We start from the raw sequence: 19,143 nt of genomic DNA, 5'->3' as shown, positions 1-19,143 counted from the left end.
AACGAGTTAAAATTTAACCAGACTTTCCAATTTGATAAAAGATCCATTACAGCATATTTATTATGGGGTGGAGCTAGAATGGTCGAACATTCTAGCTCGAGGTAGATAAAGGCAAAAAGTATCCATGCATTAATATGGGAGGGGAGACTATCTTCAAGTACTGTCCTAAACTGGGAATGGGGCAATGGACTAAGTAGATATTAATAAGTCTTTCTCACCTTTTTTTTAAATGGAGAGTAGATAATACATGTGGATGTGTTATCGGCAGCTCCAGTAACTCTCGCTTCTCGTTTTTTGCCCTTCAGTCCTCATTTCCAATGAGTGATTTTTCTGACAAAGGGTGAAAAAAAGCTGCTTTCCAGGTCGGTAGTACTTTGTGAACAGTAGCCTGAGATGTCGGAAAATTTGTTTTAATGTCTATCCTTGTGGTCATGTCACTAGTAAGGGTGCTGGAGGTAAACGTTTCATCTGGGCTGACGTTATCGACCTGATAGTCAGGGACCCAAACCTTGGATTAACCACTAAGGAGGCTGTCCTATCAGCAGGTGAAAAGTACCGGGCTGCTGTATTGCCATTTGGTGAATGGATTCTGGACCATACAGTAGTTTCTGGTAGGGCCTCTCGATGCCATGCTAGTGGGTAATTGTTATGGCTTTACCTTATGTGCTACAAAAAGAAAAAAAAAAATTTGTCTTTTTCTCTTACTTTCCCTCTCTGTCCTGCTCCAACCAAGTCTATCGACCTGCTCCACAAATCCCAAAACCTCAGCATGACAAATCTAAAAAAAAAAAAAAACACGAATAAACCTAGAACCCCTCCTTCAACGTAGACCCCTACTACCAGGTCTCCTTCTCCAACATCAGGGGTTTACGTTCCAACCTTCCAGAGGTGGAAACACAATTACAGGAGACGAAACCGGACATACTCTTTCTAAGTGAAACTGGCATAGGGCCAACCACTTCCTTAGACGAATTCATAATTAAAGGATGCTCTAACTTAACATCTAAATCTGACCCCCAAGATCGCCATGGGCATGGAATATGTGCCTACATTAAAGATGGCTTTCCATATGGTAGGGATATCTCCAGAGAAGACCCTAATTTACCTTATATGTGCTTCCGGGTGGCACTAGCTTACACCACTGCATTTATATTTGCCCTCTATCGCCACACAACAGTGGGGTTACTATCTTTAAGAGCATATCTGCGAAAATTGACCACATCCTGTCTGCTCTTCCCGCGGCTAACATTCACATTTGCAGTGACTTCAATGTCCATAATGTGGAATGGTTGACCCACTCAAATGAGACCAATGACGAGGGGAAGTTCTGTCATGATTTTGCCACTGCCTATGACCTCACTCAGATTGTTCACAAACCCACCCGTGTGCCCGATACTACCGGTCAGTATGCAAGTCTTCTAGACCTTTTCCTCACAACTTTCCCTGAGCTATGCTCCTTTCTATCTCCTCTGGGATCCTCCAACCACTCCGTTGTAGCAGTTAAGATAAAAATGAAATGTAATGTTTTCAGATGTACCTCTCCACCGTACTGTATATCAATACTCTATGGCTGACTGGGATAGCTTCCGTACATTCATATCCGATCTACCTCTGCATTCCATGTTTAAAAAGGATGTGTCCTCTATAGTATCAGACCTGACTGAATGGTTAATTGTAGGCATAGACCGATTCATACCATCCAAAAAATTCCAACAAAAACCTAACAGCCAGCCATGGTTCTCCCCAGAATGTGTTGCTGCCATTGCGCACAGAAATCACTTTTTCCATAGCTACCAATGTAATAGATGTACTGAGACTAAAGCTGCTTTCAGGACTGCCAGCAACCACTGTAAAAGAGTAATAAAAAATACAAGAGAGCTATATGCTCAGTCCGTTAAATCCAAAGTAGCTGAGTGGCAGCTTGGTTCCCACCAGTTTTGGCAAATAGCAAATTGGATCCTAAACAGAAGCGTGCGTTCTATCCCAACTATCATCAATGGATCTGAGGTCATCTCGTCAGCATCAGACAAGGCCAAACTATTTGCCAAGATCTTTGCAGCTAATTCTACTCTATGCGACGAAGGCCATCAACTCCCTGTATTTCCTCCTAAAACAGACAACACGCTATGCAACATACAAATATCTGTGCATGAGGTCGCCAAGCTAATCAAGAACCTTGATTCCAGTAAAGCAACTGGCCCTGACGGCATTCCAGTTATATTGCTGAAAAAGCTCCAACCAGAACTTGCCCCCATACTTACAAAACTGTTTAAACGTTGCCTTAAGGAGAAGTGCTTTCCAACACCCTGGAAAACCTCACCAGTATGCCCTGTATTTAAGAATTCAGGTGAAAAGTCATCTCCCTCTCAGTACAGACCAATAAGTCTCCTGTGTGTCATGAGTAAGTTGTTGGAATCCATATTAAATAAAGAAGTAGTCAACCACCTCAGCAGAAACAACTTTCTTAGTTACATGCAATATGGTTTCCGCTCCGCAAGATCTACAGCAGATGTGCTAATGGTTATATCTCATAGGATTAGTGAATCTCTTGACAAAGGCTTCCTTTCCAGGGCAGTTGCTCTTGACATATCTTCCTTCGATAAGGTATGGCATAAGGGCCTACTTCACAAGATTTCCAGCTACGGTATCACTGGTAATGTTTTCTCAATCATTAAATCATTTCTCTCCGATAGGTTCATAAAAGTAGTGGTTGATGGGCAGAAATCAGGGGCCCACAGTATTAATGCTGGAGTCCCTCAGGGGTCCATCCTCGGCCCAACTCTCTTTCTGATCTACATCAATGATCTCCCAAAACACATACTTAAATCATTCGTTGACATCTATGCTGATGACACGACCATCTATGGCAGCACATCAAAGGCCGTAAATGACAAGGTTCTCTCTGATTCTCTCTCCTCTGATCTTGAGCATGTGGTACAGTGGGCGAAGAGGTGGCTAGTTACTTTTAATGCATCTAAAACCAAGCTTCTATTTTTACATCATCAATTGAAATGGATGGCTCTCGTCTTGGGGAGGCTCCATGTTTTGACAAGCTTTTGGGTTTGACCTTTACTCCTGATCTGAAATGGAACACGTACATCAGGTCTATTGCCAAGAACGTTGGGAAAATGGTGGGATCCTTCTATCGCTCCAGAAGATATCTCACTACTGATGCAATTCTCTATCTGTATAAAAGCCAAGTACGTCCAAGGATGGAGTACTGCTGCCACATCTGGGCAGGATCTGCTAAAAACAGCCTATCCTGCCTAATAGACTTCGTAGCTTAGTGGGGGATGCCCTTTTCTCTTCCCTGCAGCCTCTCTCCCACAGAAGAGACGTTGTGAGCCTGTCTTTGTTTTATCGTTATTTCCATGGCAAGTGCTCGTCTGAGCTCCAATCTCTCGCCCCTCCGGGCCTTGATATGGGGTGACCTCCATGTAAAAAAAAAAGAAAGACATAATTGTTTTAAAACGATTGTAATTAGATAGCGATTAGATAGAGCAAAAAACACTGTTTAAAATAATATATAAAGTATTATAATGAAAACTTATTTGAAAATACATCATTTGAAATCAAAATTTAAAATTCTGCGAGAACTTTCTTTTCAACCTAATACAACATCCATAAATCTTGTCAACCTAATACAACATCCATAAATCTGCAGATTGCAAATATACTGAGAAACTGAATGGACAGACATACACACAAAAAAATAAGATTCGTCTTTAAAATAGGATACTGATATAAAATTTTCGAGTGACAAGGCAGATTGGAAATATCGACTCTTGTGGTTCTGCCTTAGTCCATATACAAATTAAGATAAATTGAAAGGACACAAAAAATATAATTTTGTAATATTAATAACACGATTTGACAGATGGATTTCTAGAAAAAAAAGTGATTTTCCCGTAATTTGAATGTGAGCAAAATTTTATTATTATTCCAGCTAGTCGGTGGCGCTATTTTACCTCCTTGCAAGGGCAGAGTTCGACACAAAGTTAATTTTAATATGAGGAAAATACATTTCTCAAAACGAGACACTCTGAATTTGGACAAAAATTAAATTGCCTCAACGTAGAATGATTTCTTATTCACTGACTAAGAATAGAAATGATGAAGAACGGAAACTACCCTTTGTTCCTTACTAAAAAGGTCAAGGAATTTTTACTTCAGTGTTTGTTTTGTGTTGTTTCATTTGATTTTGTTCGATGCCATTTGTCTTTCTTTTTTTTTTTTTAATAAATGAATTTTTATGGAACTTGTTATAAAACTATAATTATTATTGTTATGATAATGTTGTTTTAATCTCTATTTATAATTTTTTTTATCGTTAATAAAGTTTCTGCACACTTTAATCTTTTAATATGTGAGGATTTGCTAAGAATTTTAAGGTCAGAAATGACTTTTGCTTTGACTCTCAAATTTTAAAGAATTACAAAGTAATTCATTTCTTTCTAACTCTTAACAAAGGATTAAAATTTCTGATTTGTGTATAAAGAAATCAAAATACATTATGATGGATTTAATATTGTAATCAAATAATTTTTTCATAGTATTTTTATAAACGTGATCTTTGTGTTTTATACTAGCACATTTTTTCTTTCCCTAAATAATCGATTAATGTTAAATAAAATAACCAATAATCTTTCAGTCATGTAGAAACGAGAAGCACATACACAGACACACGAGAAGTGATTGCATAATTTTATTTAGAGATTACATCCATATTTTTTACAAACATTCCTAAAATAACAAACTGAGATTTGTGATAAAAAAATAATTTAAAACATAAAAAATAAATAATTGTTAAAACTCGGTACTAACTAACTATACTTAATAAATGTAGTAATAACGCCTATACATTCATAAAATTTGTTGAAATGCCTTCCCTCTGTAGGACACACTTTAACAGGACTGCTTCTCTGCATATTACAACATAGCCATCTTCAAATTCAATGTCAGCAAATACTTGTCATAAACCGTCCTACATTCAATTAAAGTTATTTCATTACATTGATCAATTTTTGTACTCTCATAGTGTTCCTCAACCTTTAGCTGACAGATATTCCATCTCATTGCTGCTTATGCGGTGATAGTGGCTTGAATTTAAGTTTAAAACGAAAAAGCCAAGTATCATGGAGCATTTGTGCTTTAAGCAAAAACATTCATTTCGAACGCATCTCTGTTATATCAAGGAACCTACTGTTGATGTTATATGTCGGGCCTTCTCAAATGCACTTGTGCTGTTAGGCTGTGTAAGATGTTAAAAAAAATCGCCTGTTCCGTCTTTCATCGGATTATTTCGATTATCAATTATCGATACTTATCGAAGACATTCTTGTATAAAACCTATCTAAGAACACTGTTAGGCACATAAAGTACTTTCGTGTGAAATTTCATAAAAATCGGCTCAGCTGTTTTCGAGTCCATAGGGAATGAACTCATATGCACACACCTACAAAATTCTTTTTATATAATAGTATATATATATATATGTATGTATGTATACACACAGACATAACAGAAAAGAATAGACACTAAAATAAATATTTTTCCTAAGATTAATATATGCTTATTTATATTTACAGATGAGAAGAGGGCTGAAAATTGCATTGAAGCATGCCATAAACCAAATGAGCATCAGACCTATTAGAATTTCTGCAAGGACGAATCGTGGGTCAATATGACGGTTGTCTTAGTTAACGCAAAATAGCAGGAAATCTTTCAATACCCCTTTACCTGTTAATAGAGTGATTGTACAAGTCACAAGAGAGGAGAAAGGGTGCACAGAACCTCATTCAGGTTACCCTGGGCCCTCTGAAAGAACTTTGCATCGTGTGAAAAGAAATGTTGAAGCGGATCCTTGGTGCAAAAGATATCTTCACAAGTTGGGCTACTGTGGTAGAGCTGCGAGAAGAAAACCTCTTCTTCGTCCTGCCAATATCAAGCACTGAAAAGATTGGTCTCATGAGATGGTGGAGAGACCTATGACAAAGTCATTCTCTCTGATGAATCACGATTTACATTATTTCTTGACAGTGGAAAGGTATCGGTATGGAGGCTCCCTCAGCAAGAGTTTCACTTAAAAAGACTGCGGCCAATGTTGAAACAATTGCAATTTGGAGTGATAGTCACTCATACCTAATGGAGTGCGAAGGAAAGATCAATTCTGCTAAATATGTTTCAATATTATATGAAGGACTCCTACCAATAATTTGAAGTGGTAAAATGAACCAAGTTAACTCCCTATTTATGGAAGACGGAGCTCCTTGTCAATCTGCTAGAGTGATACAACATTAATTGAGCTAAAATGGGATTAATAAATATCCATGGCCAAGTCAGACCCTGGATATGAACCCAATTGAAAACCTTTGCCACATATTAAACCGGCACATTTTCTAAGCCTAAACTTTTAGCATTATTGTATCAGACATAGCAAGAAATTCTTCAATATGATATTCGTTAACTGATCAATGCCATGCCTAGAAGGGTTCTAGCATTAAAAATAGCAACGAGAATGTCAACCAAGTATTAGTTATTAAATTTTTCACCGTTTATTTTTTATTTTGTTCTATAAATTATGTTTATTGTTTCTATGGGTGCCTGTTGTTTTTTGTCATATAAACTTATTTTCTGCCATGAAAAGTATTATTCAGAATGGCACTTGTAATAAAACAGATTATGTTGGTGAATAAGTAACAGATAAAAAAAAGAAATGAGTGAATTTGAAAGGAAGTGTATTAATAATCAAGCGTATATAAGTGTTCTGACTCGAAGTCAGCTTTAAAAAGATGGAAGTCCTGCATCAACCCTCTCTTCGGATAGAGTACCGCCCTCCCCCCCCTACATTACCATTGGCGAGACTGAGCTGAAGACCGTTCACTGGTTTATCTGCCTGTGGTGTACCATCACATCAGATGCCAAGCTCGACAGGGAAATCAACAACAGACCGGCCAAGGCAAACAGCGCTTTTGGCAGACTGTATAACAGAGTTTGGAAAGACAAACACTTGAAGAAGAGCATAAAAATCAGTGTGTACAAAGCCATAATACTTCCCCCCTCCTGTACGGCTCTGAGTTGTGGACATCATACCGTCACCAACTACAACTCTTCGGGCGTTTCCATCAGTGCTGTCTCCGCACCATCCTCAACATTCACTGGAGTGATTATATCACTAATGTTGAGGTCATCGAGCAAGCGGAAATTACCAACTTCGAGGCCATGTAGCTGAAGTTGCAGCTACACTGGGCCAGGCACATCTCCAAAATAAAGGATCATCACCTACCCGAGATAGCCCTATATGGCAAACTCTTCACTGGTCGCCGCGACAGAGGGGCACCAAAGAAATGATATAAAGACTCTCTGAAGAAGTCCCTCGGTGCCTGCCGCATTCACCACCACCGATAGTCTACTCTTACTGCTGACCGTGACACCTGGCGATGCACTGTCACCTCCTTTGAGGTCTCCTGCACAGAGAATCTGCGGGAGAAATGCTGCAGGAGGAAGATCCGGGAAGCTTCAGTAGCTGTACCTGATGTGACTTTTGACTACAGCCACTGCGGCCAAACCTGCTTGTTCCACATCAGGCTCGTCAGCCACAAGTGCACCTGCAGTCGACATGGACATCCCCCTTCATGGGATCTTCGTTCGCAAAGTCAACCCAAGAAGATAAGCATTTATTATTTCACTCACCAGGAGTTCTCACACAGGTCATCAGAGATTGCTCAGTGACAACAACTGAGTGTATTCCCTCGAGTCTGAGTAACAATAAGTCTTCTCAGATTACCAGTATTCTCCACCTTTTTCAATAATTATTTGCAAATGATGTTGCGTAATCGCAACACTCGTTTGTCATTGAATTTTTGCTAGCAATGGCTATTGGTCTTTAATGGAGTTTGGATGGCAATAAGCCTCCTCAAAGTCGCAGTCCCTTTTGCACCTATTTATTGGAGGTCTGGTTAGTGCTTTCCCTCCTCAGTCTTTCTATTCTCTTAACCCTTCTCGACTATTTCGTGTGATGCCAGTCGATGCTTGCGCTACAATTTTTAAGGGAGGATGTTATTCAATTTACAATTTAACAATTTTGCGGTTTTAGTTTTCTTGGTTTCATCTTTGTTTTACTTTGTGGCACAGGTAATGAAAAACATAACTTACATAAGTGACGGCGCCTCTGTCTATCTTGTCGCATGACGCAATCAATAAAGGAAAGAGAAAAGAAAAACTTTCGTCTATAGACAGTTTATTAATATACATATGACATTAATTTGCATATGAGGACAATGACAACTGTGAAAAGGAATGATGGGGGAAAGCACAGGCCATTTTTTATTTTTTTAACAGTTGAGAGAGAGACAGTGAGAAAGGTCGGTGAAGATTACAGTCAAGAGTTGGTAAAGAGTTTAGATGACTATTTATTGTTGGTTTGGTTGGTTGTTTTACGGCATATCAACTCTTTTCAGGTTATTTAATGCTGAATCCAAAGATTTTGATGAAGAATTTTTAATAGAATATATTTGTTGTTTTCAAGTCGGTTTCTGTTTAACCCATAGTTGGGACCCTAACAGGTACTACCACTCCGGACCAGAGTGGACCTGGGAGCAATGGCAATTAAAGGGTGGCTCCACACTCCCCAAAGCCCGCAAGCTGGGGCCTCACCACTGGATATAGTTTAAGGTCATATTCAGGACCATGAATATTTATTATTATTATTCCTATTTACTTTGCCTCTCCACAGAGCAGAGTTAGACACCAGGGTCGTTTTTTAATGCGGAGAAAAGGAACAAAAATTAAAATTGTCTCAGTCGTGAAGGATTTCTCCTCTGCTGACAGAGAACAAGAAATTGAAGTGTAGCATCTAAAGAACAGATTATTATTATTATTATTTTTAACTTTTAGTTTCATTCAAGCAATTTCGGCGTATAATTTTTATTTATTTATTGATTGATTATTCCACTTATTTGATAATAAGTGACTTAGTCAATAAGTCAATAAAAAATATGTATGTATATATACATTGAAGCCTGCTCAGTATTAAAATGGGTGACCATTTAGGAATTCCAGGTGATGCATCTGCTTTATGCTTATCTCTACATTATTTCCAGTCCTCTTGGACTTCTCTTTGCCACTGGACTCAAGCAATGCCGATTCAGGGGAGGTATATATATATATATATATATATATATATATATATATATATATATATATATATATATATGTATATGTGTGTGTGTATGTGTGTGTGTGTGTATATATATGTGTATACGCATGTATATATGTATGCATATATATATTATTATTATAATTATTATTATTATTTACTATAATAATTATTAATACCTACAGACACTAGTGTTTCATCCTTTCGGGAATCATCAAGAGATTCGAACGCCGGCAACAGAAGTCATGTCTGGTTTCATTAGTAAGGACCCGAACCACTCAGCTACCGTCAACCGCGAGAGATACAGTTGAAATTTAAACATTAATTCTTATTAAATGTTTTTAACGTCAGTCAGACTGATCTAATCATTATATGACCGACTTTACTACAACTGCTCAAGTGCTCAACAATAAGAAACAAGTATCTTAAAGGGGCTGACATAATTATTTACTATAATAATTATTAAATACCTACAGACACCAGTGTTTCATCCTTTCAGGAATTATCAGTGCAGGGTGTCACGATTAACACCAGTTGAGAGATTCGAACCCCGGCAACAGAAGTCATGTCTGGCTTCATTAGCAATGGCCCAAACCACTATATATATATTTGTAATCATCGGCATACAGTCCTGATCGTTGTATCACAACTCATCAGTGCTGATAGACTAGCACCTCTCTCAAGCCAAGGATTGAACCTAGAACCGTCGTGTTGACAGTCGGCAGTTCTACCCCTCAACCATGGAAGCGATGCCCGCAAGTAGTCTGTCTGAATGTCTATTGAAACAAACATCCGTCCGCCACTTGTAAAGTGCTCAAACCACATGTTTGTAAACAAACCGTGAGCTTCGCATTTTTCAGCTAAATTAAGTAGCGAGTGAGATTACTTACAACAGTGCTCAACCCAAAGAGGGGGGGGCTTTAAAATATATTTGTAGTCATCGACATACAGTCCTGTTTCGTTGTATCACACCTTATCAGTGCTGCTAGACTAGCACCTCTCCCAAGCCAAAGATTGAACCTAGAACCGTATATATATATATAGCATATTTAATATAACCTAAATTTAATGAATGAATTAAAGAGAGTACGCAGATATGTTATGCTACATATTTATATATAGTCATCCACATACAGTACTGTTTTGCTGTTTCACAGCTCATCAGTGCGGCTAGACAAGCAACTCCCTCAAGCCAAGATCGAAACCCGACCGCCTAAATGACAGTGAAGGCTTCTCACCATTACGCTATAAGGCTGCTGCTGTGTGGGTAATGAATTAACGATGTTTTGACATCGTCCAAATGCCTCCGCTCACTTTGCTTTACACAAAGAGCGTCGCTTAATATGCTAATGGCAGTTTGTATATCACTTCCCAATATGCTCAACCCAAGATAGGGAGCATATATACATGCATATATATACATATATATAATATACATATATATATATATATAATATACATATATATATATATATAATATACATATATATATATAATATACATATATATATATATATAATATACATATATATATATATATATATTATTTATTTTTAAAATGTAATTATCCACTGACACGTGTTTCGTCGTCTACGACTCATCAGTCGCTGTATCTAGCGAGATACAGCCACTCTGATGAGTCGTAGACGACGAAACACGTGTCAGTGGATAATTACATTTTAAAAATAAATAATATATATATACCGCTCCCCATGTGGGGGTACCAAATTGGTTTAAAGGGAAAATTATTCCCAACTCGCATTTAGGTAAAAATGCACGTAAATAATTGAATTCATTCAAAACATATCGCTAAAACCAAAACAAACAACATCTCTCTCTCTCTCTCTCTCTCTCTCTCTCTCTCTATATATATATATATATATATATATATATATATATATATATATATATATATATATATATATGCAAACATAACTTTGATTCAAAGAATATATTAATGCCAAAAAAAGAGAATCTACTTCACGTCATTCCACACACACACAATAAGTAACGTTGCACATTCAAAGTAAAAGGAATGAATTAAAGTTTAATTTTTGACATGAAACAAAATAAGAACTGTAACATTTTTTTAAAAATAATTATTACGAAACGTCCATTTATTTTATATTGACTTGCGCTTTTTATGCTCTCATGCGGTAAACCGGCGTAATCCTATCTTTAGAAATGATTAAAAAGGAAAGCATATGAAAATAACCGAACACCATGTGCATGTAAAGATATCATTTTCTGTCAAAGTTATTTAAATGATCGTGCAAATTCTTCATGCCTTATTGCTTCACTTAGAAGGTTAAACGTGAGATTATACATTGGCACATATTCATGCCAATTAATGAAAAAACGATTACAACAGGAAAATGACTTTTATTAACTTTGAAACAAAGTGCGCGGTTAATAATTTAGGTGAGGTGAGACAAAGATCTAACAAATGTTTCGATTTAATGACTTTAAAATAAAAATGCAGGCTTAATAAATGATATCATAAAATCTATTAAATAAGGTTAAATAGAAAATCAGCATTTTTTCTCAAGAATTGCTTCTAATGTCTAAATCAAAATAATGAAAACTAACAGTGTCTGTGGAAATTTCACGGTTAATTCAAGAAAATAGATTTGATTTTAACATAACCTAAATTTAATGAATTAATTAAAGAGAGCACACAGATATGTTATGCTATTTCTCTTTTTCTTCGTCTCTCTTTCTCTTACTTATATCCCTCTGTTTCTTTCTCTCTTTTACACATGACTCTCTCTCTCTCTCTTTCTCACACATTTATAACTCTCCTTCCTTTTCTCTCTCTCTTTTACTCATAACTCGCTCTCTCTTTCTCTTGCTCATGACATTCTCTCTCTCCCTCTCCCTCTCTCTCCTCCTTCTCCCTCTCTCTCCGAAAATTGGCATAACACCCACCTATTATCATATATTGTTGATATTGTTGACAGGTTAAAAAGAGTGTGTTATTACTCTTTTCTCTCTCTCCTCTCTATTTGAACTTCCTCTTTTGTTTGAATGTATGTCCTCTGTTGGCTGTTCCCGAACGAGCAGGACAAGATAATTTTTTGTTAAAGTGCGAATATGGAAGACAGTAGGAATCTCTACTCATGTAAAGTTGGATATATATATATATATATATATATATATATATATATATATATATATATATATATACATATACATATATATATATATATATATACATATACATATATATATATATACATATATATATATATATATATATATATATATATATATATATATATATATATATATATGTATATATATATATATATGAGCAAACTGTTAATGAAATATGTTAAAAAACACTTTGAAATGAGTTACAAACATATTTAATCTGAAAAGGAAACACTAGATAAATGGATAGTCCTTAATCCGCGAAGTTTCGAAGAAATACTCTCCTTCTCATCAGAGGGTAGGAATTAGCAAAATGCAGGATCGGATTTTGCATGCAGAAGTATTTGATGAAACAACAAATAAGTCAAAGATCTTACTTGAAAACAAAATAAGTTAAGTAGAGGGAATATGGTAAATAAAAAGGTGATTATACATTAATGGATAGTCTGGTGGAAGATAAAAAATCCAGTGACGGTAAAATCCAAATGTAAAACTTCAAGAAAGTTAAAAGAGTTTCCATTTGTACAAGTATGAGATAAGTTTATAAATATTAATTCTTTAATATTTATAATTTACTTTAATTTTAACATCTTGGATCATTTTGGTAAATTCAATTGTAATTTTCATTATATATATATATATATATATATATATATATATATTTCTATGTACAAGATTTACTCCTAAACTAATTTACCGATCGTTACGACTATTGGAACACAGTTGCTAGATGATGAAAGGATCGTAATGTAAGCTATATTTAGTTTAATTTAGTTTTATGTAAATGGGAAAAATTGGGTGAATGCCTTATGTGAAAATTTAGATACCGTTGATTTTTGCGAAATTTTAACAAAAGATATAACATCAATTACTAAATATTCCCAAGTTTTAGTTTCTTTTAGAGTACTTTAATAGGTTTTTAATGGGATATAATATGGACATTCTCCCATTTGAAAATTCAAATATTTCAGATTTGCATCGAATTTGATCCATAGTCATTAAACACCAAGTAATCAAGATTACTTCAATTCCAGTTTCTTTTTAAGATCCCTTAAGCTTAAATTGTAGACATTTTCTAGAATCAAAATCATGTAATGTAAGGAGTCTAGATATAAGGTTTAGTAATTTAATTTGTTTTAATCTTCAGATGGGAATATAAAACTTTTCTTTTTTGTTGAATTCATTTTACCCGTTCTAAGACTGACATTCTTCTAGTATCACTATACACAGCGAATCAGATTACATAAGGCAGATAAACGCCAATAACTCAATCAGTTCTGAACTAATTGTTTTCAAATTGAAGCTAGTTAGTTTTCAAACTTATTAAAATCCCTAACTAAAGTTTAAGCCACAATTATTATTTGGAATATCTAGAATTTAATAGAATTAACTGTCTGAAATTATTATGCAGATTAAAATAATATTAATTTAAAGCTTCTTAATTTTTTCCATTATTTATCAATGACTGATAATGGAAAATTATGCATGAAATACTGAAAATCAGAAGATAAAGTTGATTTATCGAGGGGATGTTTAATTCGAAGATATCAAAGAAACTTCACACATATAATTCATACGATTGAAAATCTAATAATTTCAGATTGAAAAGCAAAAGGAAAAAACTTGCTGGATCTGGTATCAGTGATGTTTGCTGCTCGGCACGTAATAAATATATCATTCCTTTTATAGGCATCTGAGTTCTTATCCTTTTGGATCTATAACGGTTAGTTATGCATTAATACCAGCAGGGAAAGGTATGAACCTCTGCTTTATTTTAGCTGTGGGTAAAGTGGCAGTTGATTAGCAATGAATCACTTAGAATAGAGGTGGTAAATAAATAAGGAAACGATTGATATATTGTAAAAAAAAAAAAAAGCCAAACAAAACATAGTGGATGGGAAGTATTTCCTTATAGATTCTATTTGCTAATTGAGCTTCCTTGTTTAACTTTTTTTGCTAGTCTATTATATAAAGGGCAGTTTCTGTGTGTTTGTATGTCCAGCTAAAACACACAACAAAACCCCACAAAGTTGGCATTTTTTGCTCAGCATAACCACAAAAAAAATAATATCTGAAATTTAGCAAAAAAAAAAAACAACAACAAAAAACAAAAAACAAAAAGACTCATTCTTTGTGGTTCGTTTTATAATGCCTTTTCAAGTTGTAGACTTTCGGGTGAAAAAGATTGTTGCCAATTAAACAATGTATCTTTCCACTCGCTGCTGTACAAAAATACTGTAATTCCCATTTTTCTTGAAACATCTACCCTTCTGTGTTCAGCTTTCTTTTTTTCTTAGTCGGAAGAGCACTATCCATTTTAAAGACGAAGTACTATCTGGAAAATTAAATAAGGAAAATATCAAAGAAAAACTGATAAAATATTTTATGCAAATCACTGAGAAGGAATTGTGTGGTACAGGGTTTGAATACATTCTGTTGACTTGTTTATAAACTCAATGAAAATTCAAATTAAATAAAAAGAATTCTATGGATAACTCCACTGGAGGATTTCATTTAATTATATTTATAATAAGGCTTTTCCACTTATATCTCTCATATCTCTGTAGCAAATATTTTGTTGAGCCATTTCTTAGAAATTAAGCAATCATCGAAACATACCAAACACCTGCCAATGAGTTGCAGGAGAAAAAAAAGATCATTTGTGTGGGCTGCAAGTGTGTTTATGGCCTGCATGCCTGATAATTAAAGTATTTGGATCTTTGGAACACTTTTGATTTGGTTTTTAGCCAGTAAATATTGATGCTAAGTGGTTTTTCTGTGTTACTTCATAGACTTGAGAGGTGGAGCAGTAGAGCAGGGTAGGTGCCTTCACAATCCCCATGGGAGCAGGCAAAAATTATCTCTAAAATGGCACCACATGGTTTTGCATAGTTCAGACAGTGGACAGGTAGGCAAGTTCTTGACCAATCAATTGTTCCCACATCGCCTCATTGATTGGTCCCCGTCCAATCATGCTGTATATTGATAATTCTCAGATGTTTTGTTCCCACTGCATCATCAATTCGTGGGGGAGACGGGTATCAAAGATCGATCCGCATGTCAATCTAGGGTGCCACTCCACTCCTCGTACAATATCTACCGGATATGTTATTTTTTTGAAGACAAAACAATTATACCATTTCTCTTGCTGTTACCGGAATTTTGATCAACCACGTTCTCTTAAAGAAATAAATCAGATTTTGGGAAAAAGTTATATATTGTCTCTCTGTCAATGCCTAAGCTGACTTGCTATAAGCCAACTTTTAATGCCACACATAAATAATTAAAACTTTATAAGGTAATAATCTGATTAGGTTCAAATTTGGATATTTGAAGATTAGTACTTTATAAAAATCATGATTTTTTTTTTATTAGTAGTGCTATTTATATGTCCGGCCATAGACTTATTGAGTGATGTGTTTCCTGAGGTTTAATCTTTTGAGAAATTCAGAATCATTTATTAACATTTATCTGAAGAAAAAAAGACTTTGAGAATTTCTGAAAAAAGTTAATTTTAACATGAAAAGATTTATATCAGATATGGTCTTTCATTTTTTTTTTTTTAGTTAAAAACAATATTTCTGCCATTTTTCCATAAACTTAATTTTTCATAAATACATTTGTTTCACTTTGTGGTTAAAATTAATTTAAAAAAAAAAGTACAGATCATATATTGCTAAGTGCTTAGTTAAATCATTTAAAAAATAATTACATCTTACTTCAAATGCAATGAAAAAGAATATTTGAATGAAAAATATTTAATAAATATTACATTTTATTGACTTAATGTATGCCATATTTACTTTCTATTTCAGAAAATTGATAAAATATTTGAGTTGTGAAGAAGCAGTTGAATAAACAAATTATGTTAAATTTTTATCATGTATTATGTTTTTACTATTTGGTCACCAGTTATGAAAGTCAAGAACCACTGTTAATGAGAGAGAATGGGGAATACCACAAGTTAATGAGAGAGAATGGGGAATACTACGGGTATGCTAAGATTGATCAAAAGTATGAATTGCATTTGATTATTTATGAGGCAATTTATGGATTTAAAGACGACCAAGTTGTAATCAATAGGAAAGCAGTCCTCCAGTAATGTGTTCCATGGGTAGGAAGCCTTTGTAGAGAAGTTTTGTTTATGGAAATTCTGCTGGATATTAGGTATTTGTTGAGAGAAAGGAAAGAAGGTTTCCATTATGATGTCAAAGGCGATTTTTCACTGTGAATGTCTACTGTGAAGAAGGAACAAAGATTGGAGCTCAGTCGAGTTATAAAATAAATAAGATTGGAATTTAATCATGATGAAAATTAATGACAAATATGAACTCATTGTACTTTTCAAAAAAAAAAAGAAAAGAAATATTTTATGACACTTTCAACACATGAAATGATTAAAAATTAAATTTAATTTAAATAAAAACAAATATGAGCTAGTTTAATTGAAAAAAAAAACCCCAAAAATGAAACATCTTTTAAAAATTGAATGGAGTAATATCATGGTTTAAAAATTGAATGGAGTAATATGGTTTAAAAATTGAATGGAGTAATATCATGGTTTACAAAATTGAATGAAGTAATATCATGGTTTAAAAATTGAATGGAGTAATATCATGGTTTAAAAATTGGATAGAGTAATATCATGGTTTAAAAATTGAATGGAGTAATATCATGGTTTCAAAATTGAATGAAATAATATCATGGTTTAAAAATTGAATGGAGTAATATCATGGTTTCAAAATTGGATAGAGTAATATCATGGTTTCAAAATTGGATAGAGTAATATCATGGTTTCAAAATTTACTGGAGTAATATCATGGTTTAAAAATTTACTGGAGTAATATCATGATTTAAAAATTGGATAGAGTAATATCATGGTTTAAAAATTGACTGGAGTAATATCATGGTTTAAAAATTGAATGGAGTAATATTATGGTTTAAAAATTGAATGAATATATCATGGTTTAAAAATTGGATAGAGTAATATCATAGTTTAAAAACTGACTGGAGTAATATCATGGTTTAAAAATTGAATGAAGTAATATCATGGTTTAAAAATTGAATGAAGTAATATCATGGCTTAAAAATTGAATGGAGTAATATCATGGTTTAAAAATTGAATGAATATATTATGGTTTAAAAATTGGATAGAGTAATATCATGGTTTAAAAATTGAATGGAGTAAGAAATCACTTTTTCCACTGTTTCCAACGTAATAGATGTATGGAAACTAAAGCTGCTTTCAGGATTGCCAGCAACCATTGTAAGAAAGTAATAAAGAACGCAAGAGAGTTGTATGCTCAATCCGTTAAGTCCAAAGTAGCTGAGCAGCGGCTTGGTTCCCACCAGTTTTGGCAAATAGCAAACAGAATCCTGAACAGAAGCGTGTGCTCCATCCCAACTATTATCAATGGACCTGAGGTAATCTCGTCAGCATCAGACAAAGCCAAACTCTTTGTCAAGAACTTTGCAGGTAATTCTACCCTTTGCGATCAAGGCCGACAACCTCCAATATTTCCTCCTGTATCAGAAAACACGCTATGTGATATACGTATATCTGTACGTGATGTTGCCAAGCTAATCAAAAACCTTGATTCCAGTAAAGCAACTGGCCCTATACGGTATTCCAATTATAGTACTCAAAAAACTTCAACCTGAACTAGCGCCCATACTGACAAAACTGTTTAAACGTTGTCTTAAGGAGAATAGCTTCCCATCACCCTGGAAAATTTCATCAGTATGCCCTGTATTTAAGAATTCAGGTGATTGCTCATCCCCCTCTCAGTACAGGCCAATAAGTCTCCTGTGCGTCATGAGTAAGTTGCTGGAATCTGTGTTAAATACAGAAGTAATCAACCATCTCAACAAAAATAACCTTCTTAATGACACTCACTATGTTTTCTGTTCTGCTAGATCTACAGCAGATGTGCTTACAGTTATATCTCATAGGATTAGTAAATCTCTCAACGGAGGCAACCTTTCTAGGGCAATTGCTCTTGACATATCTAAGGCCTTTGATAGGGTATGGCATAAAGGTTTACTTCATAAGATCTGTAGCTATGGTATAGCTGGAAATGTCTTCTCAATTATTAAATCATTTCTTTCTGATAGGTTCATAAGAGTAGTAGTTGAGGGGCAAAAATCAGAAGCTCACAGTATTAATGCCAGTGTCCCTCAGGGGTCCATCCTGGGCCCAACTCTTTTCCTGATCTACATTAATGATCTTCCAAATCACATCCTTACATCATTTGTAGACATTTATGCTGACGACACTGCCATTTATGGTAGCACATCTAAGACAGTAAACGACCAAGTTCTCTCCAATTCTCTCTCCTCTGATCTTGAGCACGTAGTACAATGGGGTAAGGAGTGGCTGGTTACTTTTAATGCATCTAAAACCAAGCTTCTCTCTTTACATCATCAACATTCTGATCCACATCTGGCATCAATTGAAATGAATGGCTCTCGTCTTCAGGAGGCCTCAAGTTTTGACAAGCTTCTGGGCTTGACCATTACTCCTGATCTTAAATGGAACACGTACATCAAATATGTTGCCAAGGCCGCTGGAAAAATGGTGGGATCTTTCTATCGATCCAGTAGATATCTCACTGCTGATGCTATTCTCTATCTATATAAGAGCCAGGTACGTCCAAGGATGGAATACTGTTGCCACATCTGGGCAGGAGCTGCTAGAAAGGACTTGTCCTGCCTTGATAGAGTTCAAAATAGATTTCATAGCCTCATAGGAGATGTCCTTTTCTCTTCCTTGCAACCTCTATCTCACAGAAGAGATGTTGCGAGTTTGTCTCTGATGTATCGTTATTTTCATG

General features: G+C 34.9%; 2 long non-coding RNA genes across 9 annotated transcripts in view; one reads left to right on the top strand and one right to left on the bottom strand.

The window, feature by feature from the left end:
- LOC145296852 (uncharacterized) overlaps window positions 1-19,143 on the top strand; it is a 345,814-nt gene that overhangs the window by 244,669 nt on the left and 82,002 nt on the right. For 3 of the 8 annotated variants that reach the window (XR_013870046.1, XR_013870050.1, XR_013870054.1), the window contains one exon: window positions 5,589-6,591. The exons of the other annotated variants lie outside the window; for them this stretch is intronic. This is a non-coding gene — a long non-coding RNA (uncharacterized LOC145296852). Of the gene's footprint in view, window positions 1-5,588; window positions 6,592-19,143 lie in introns of those variants that run through there. 8 annotated transcript variants of the gene reach the window in all.
- LOC145296854 (uncharacterized) overlaps window positions 1-19,143 on the bottom strand; it is a 122,400-nt gene that overhangs the window by 96,630 nt on the left and 6,627 nt on the right. The window lies entirely within an intron of this gene.

The sequence above is a fragment of the Euprymna scolopes genome, chromosome 17 (assembly GCF_053919585.1).
Source record: "Euprymna scolopes isolate OS-2025 chromosome 17, ASM5391958v1, whole genome shotgun sequence".
NCBI lineage: Eukaryota > Metazoa > Mollusca > Cephalopoda > Sepiida > Sepiolidae > Euprymna > Euprymna scolopes.
Note: the sequence above shows the minus strand (reverse complement) of the source record. Positions and strands in the feature narration are given on the sequence as shown.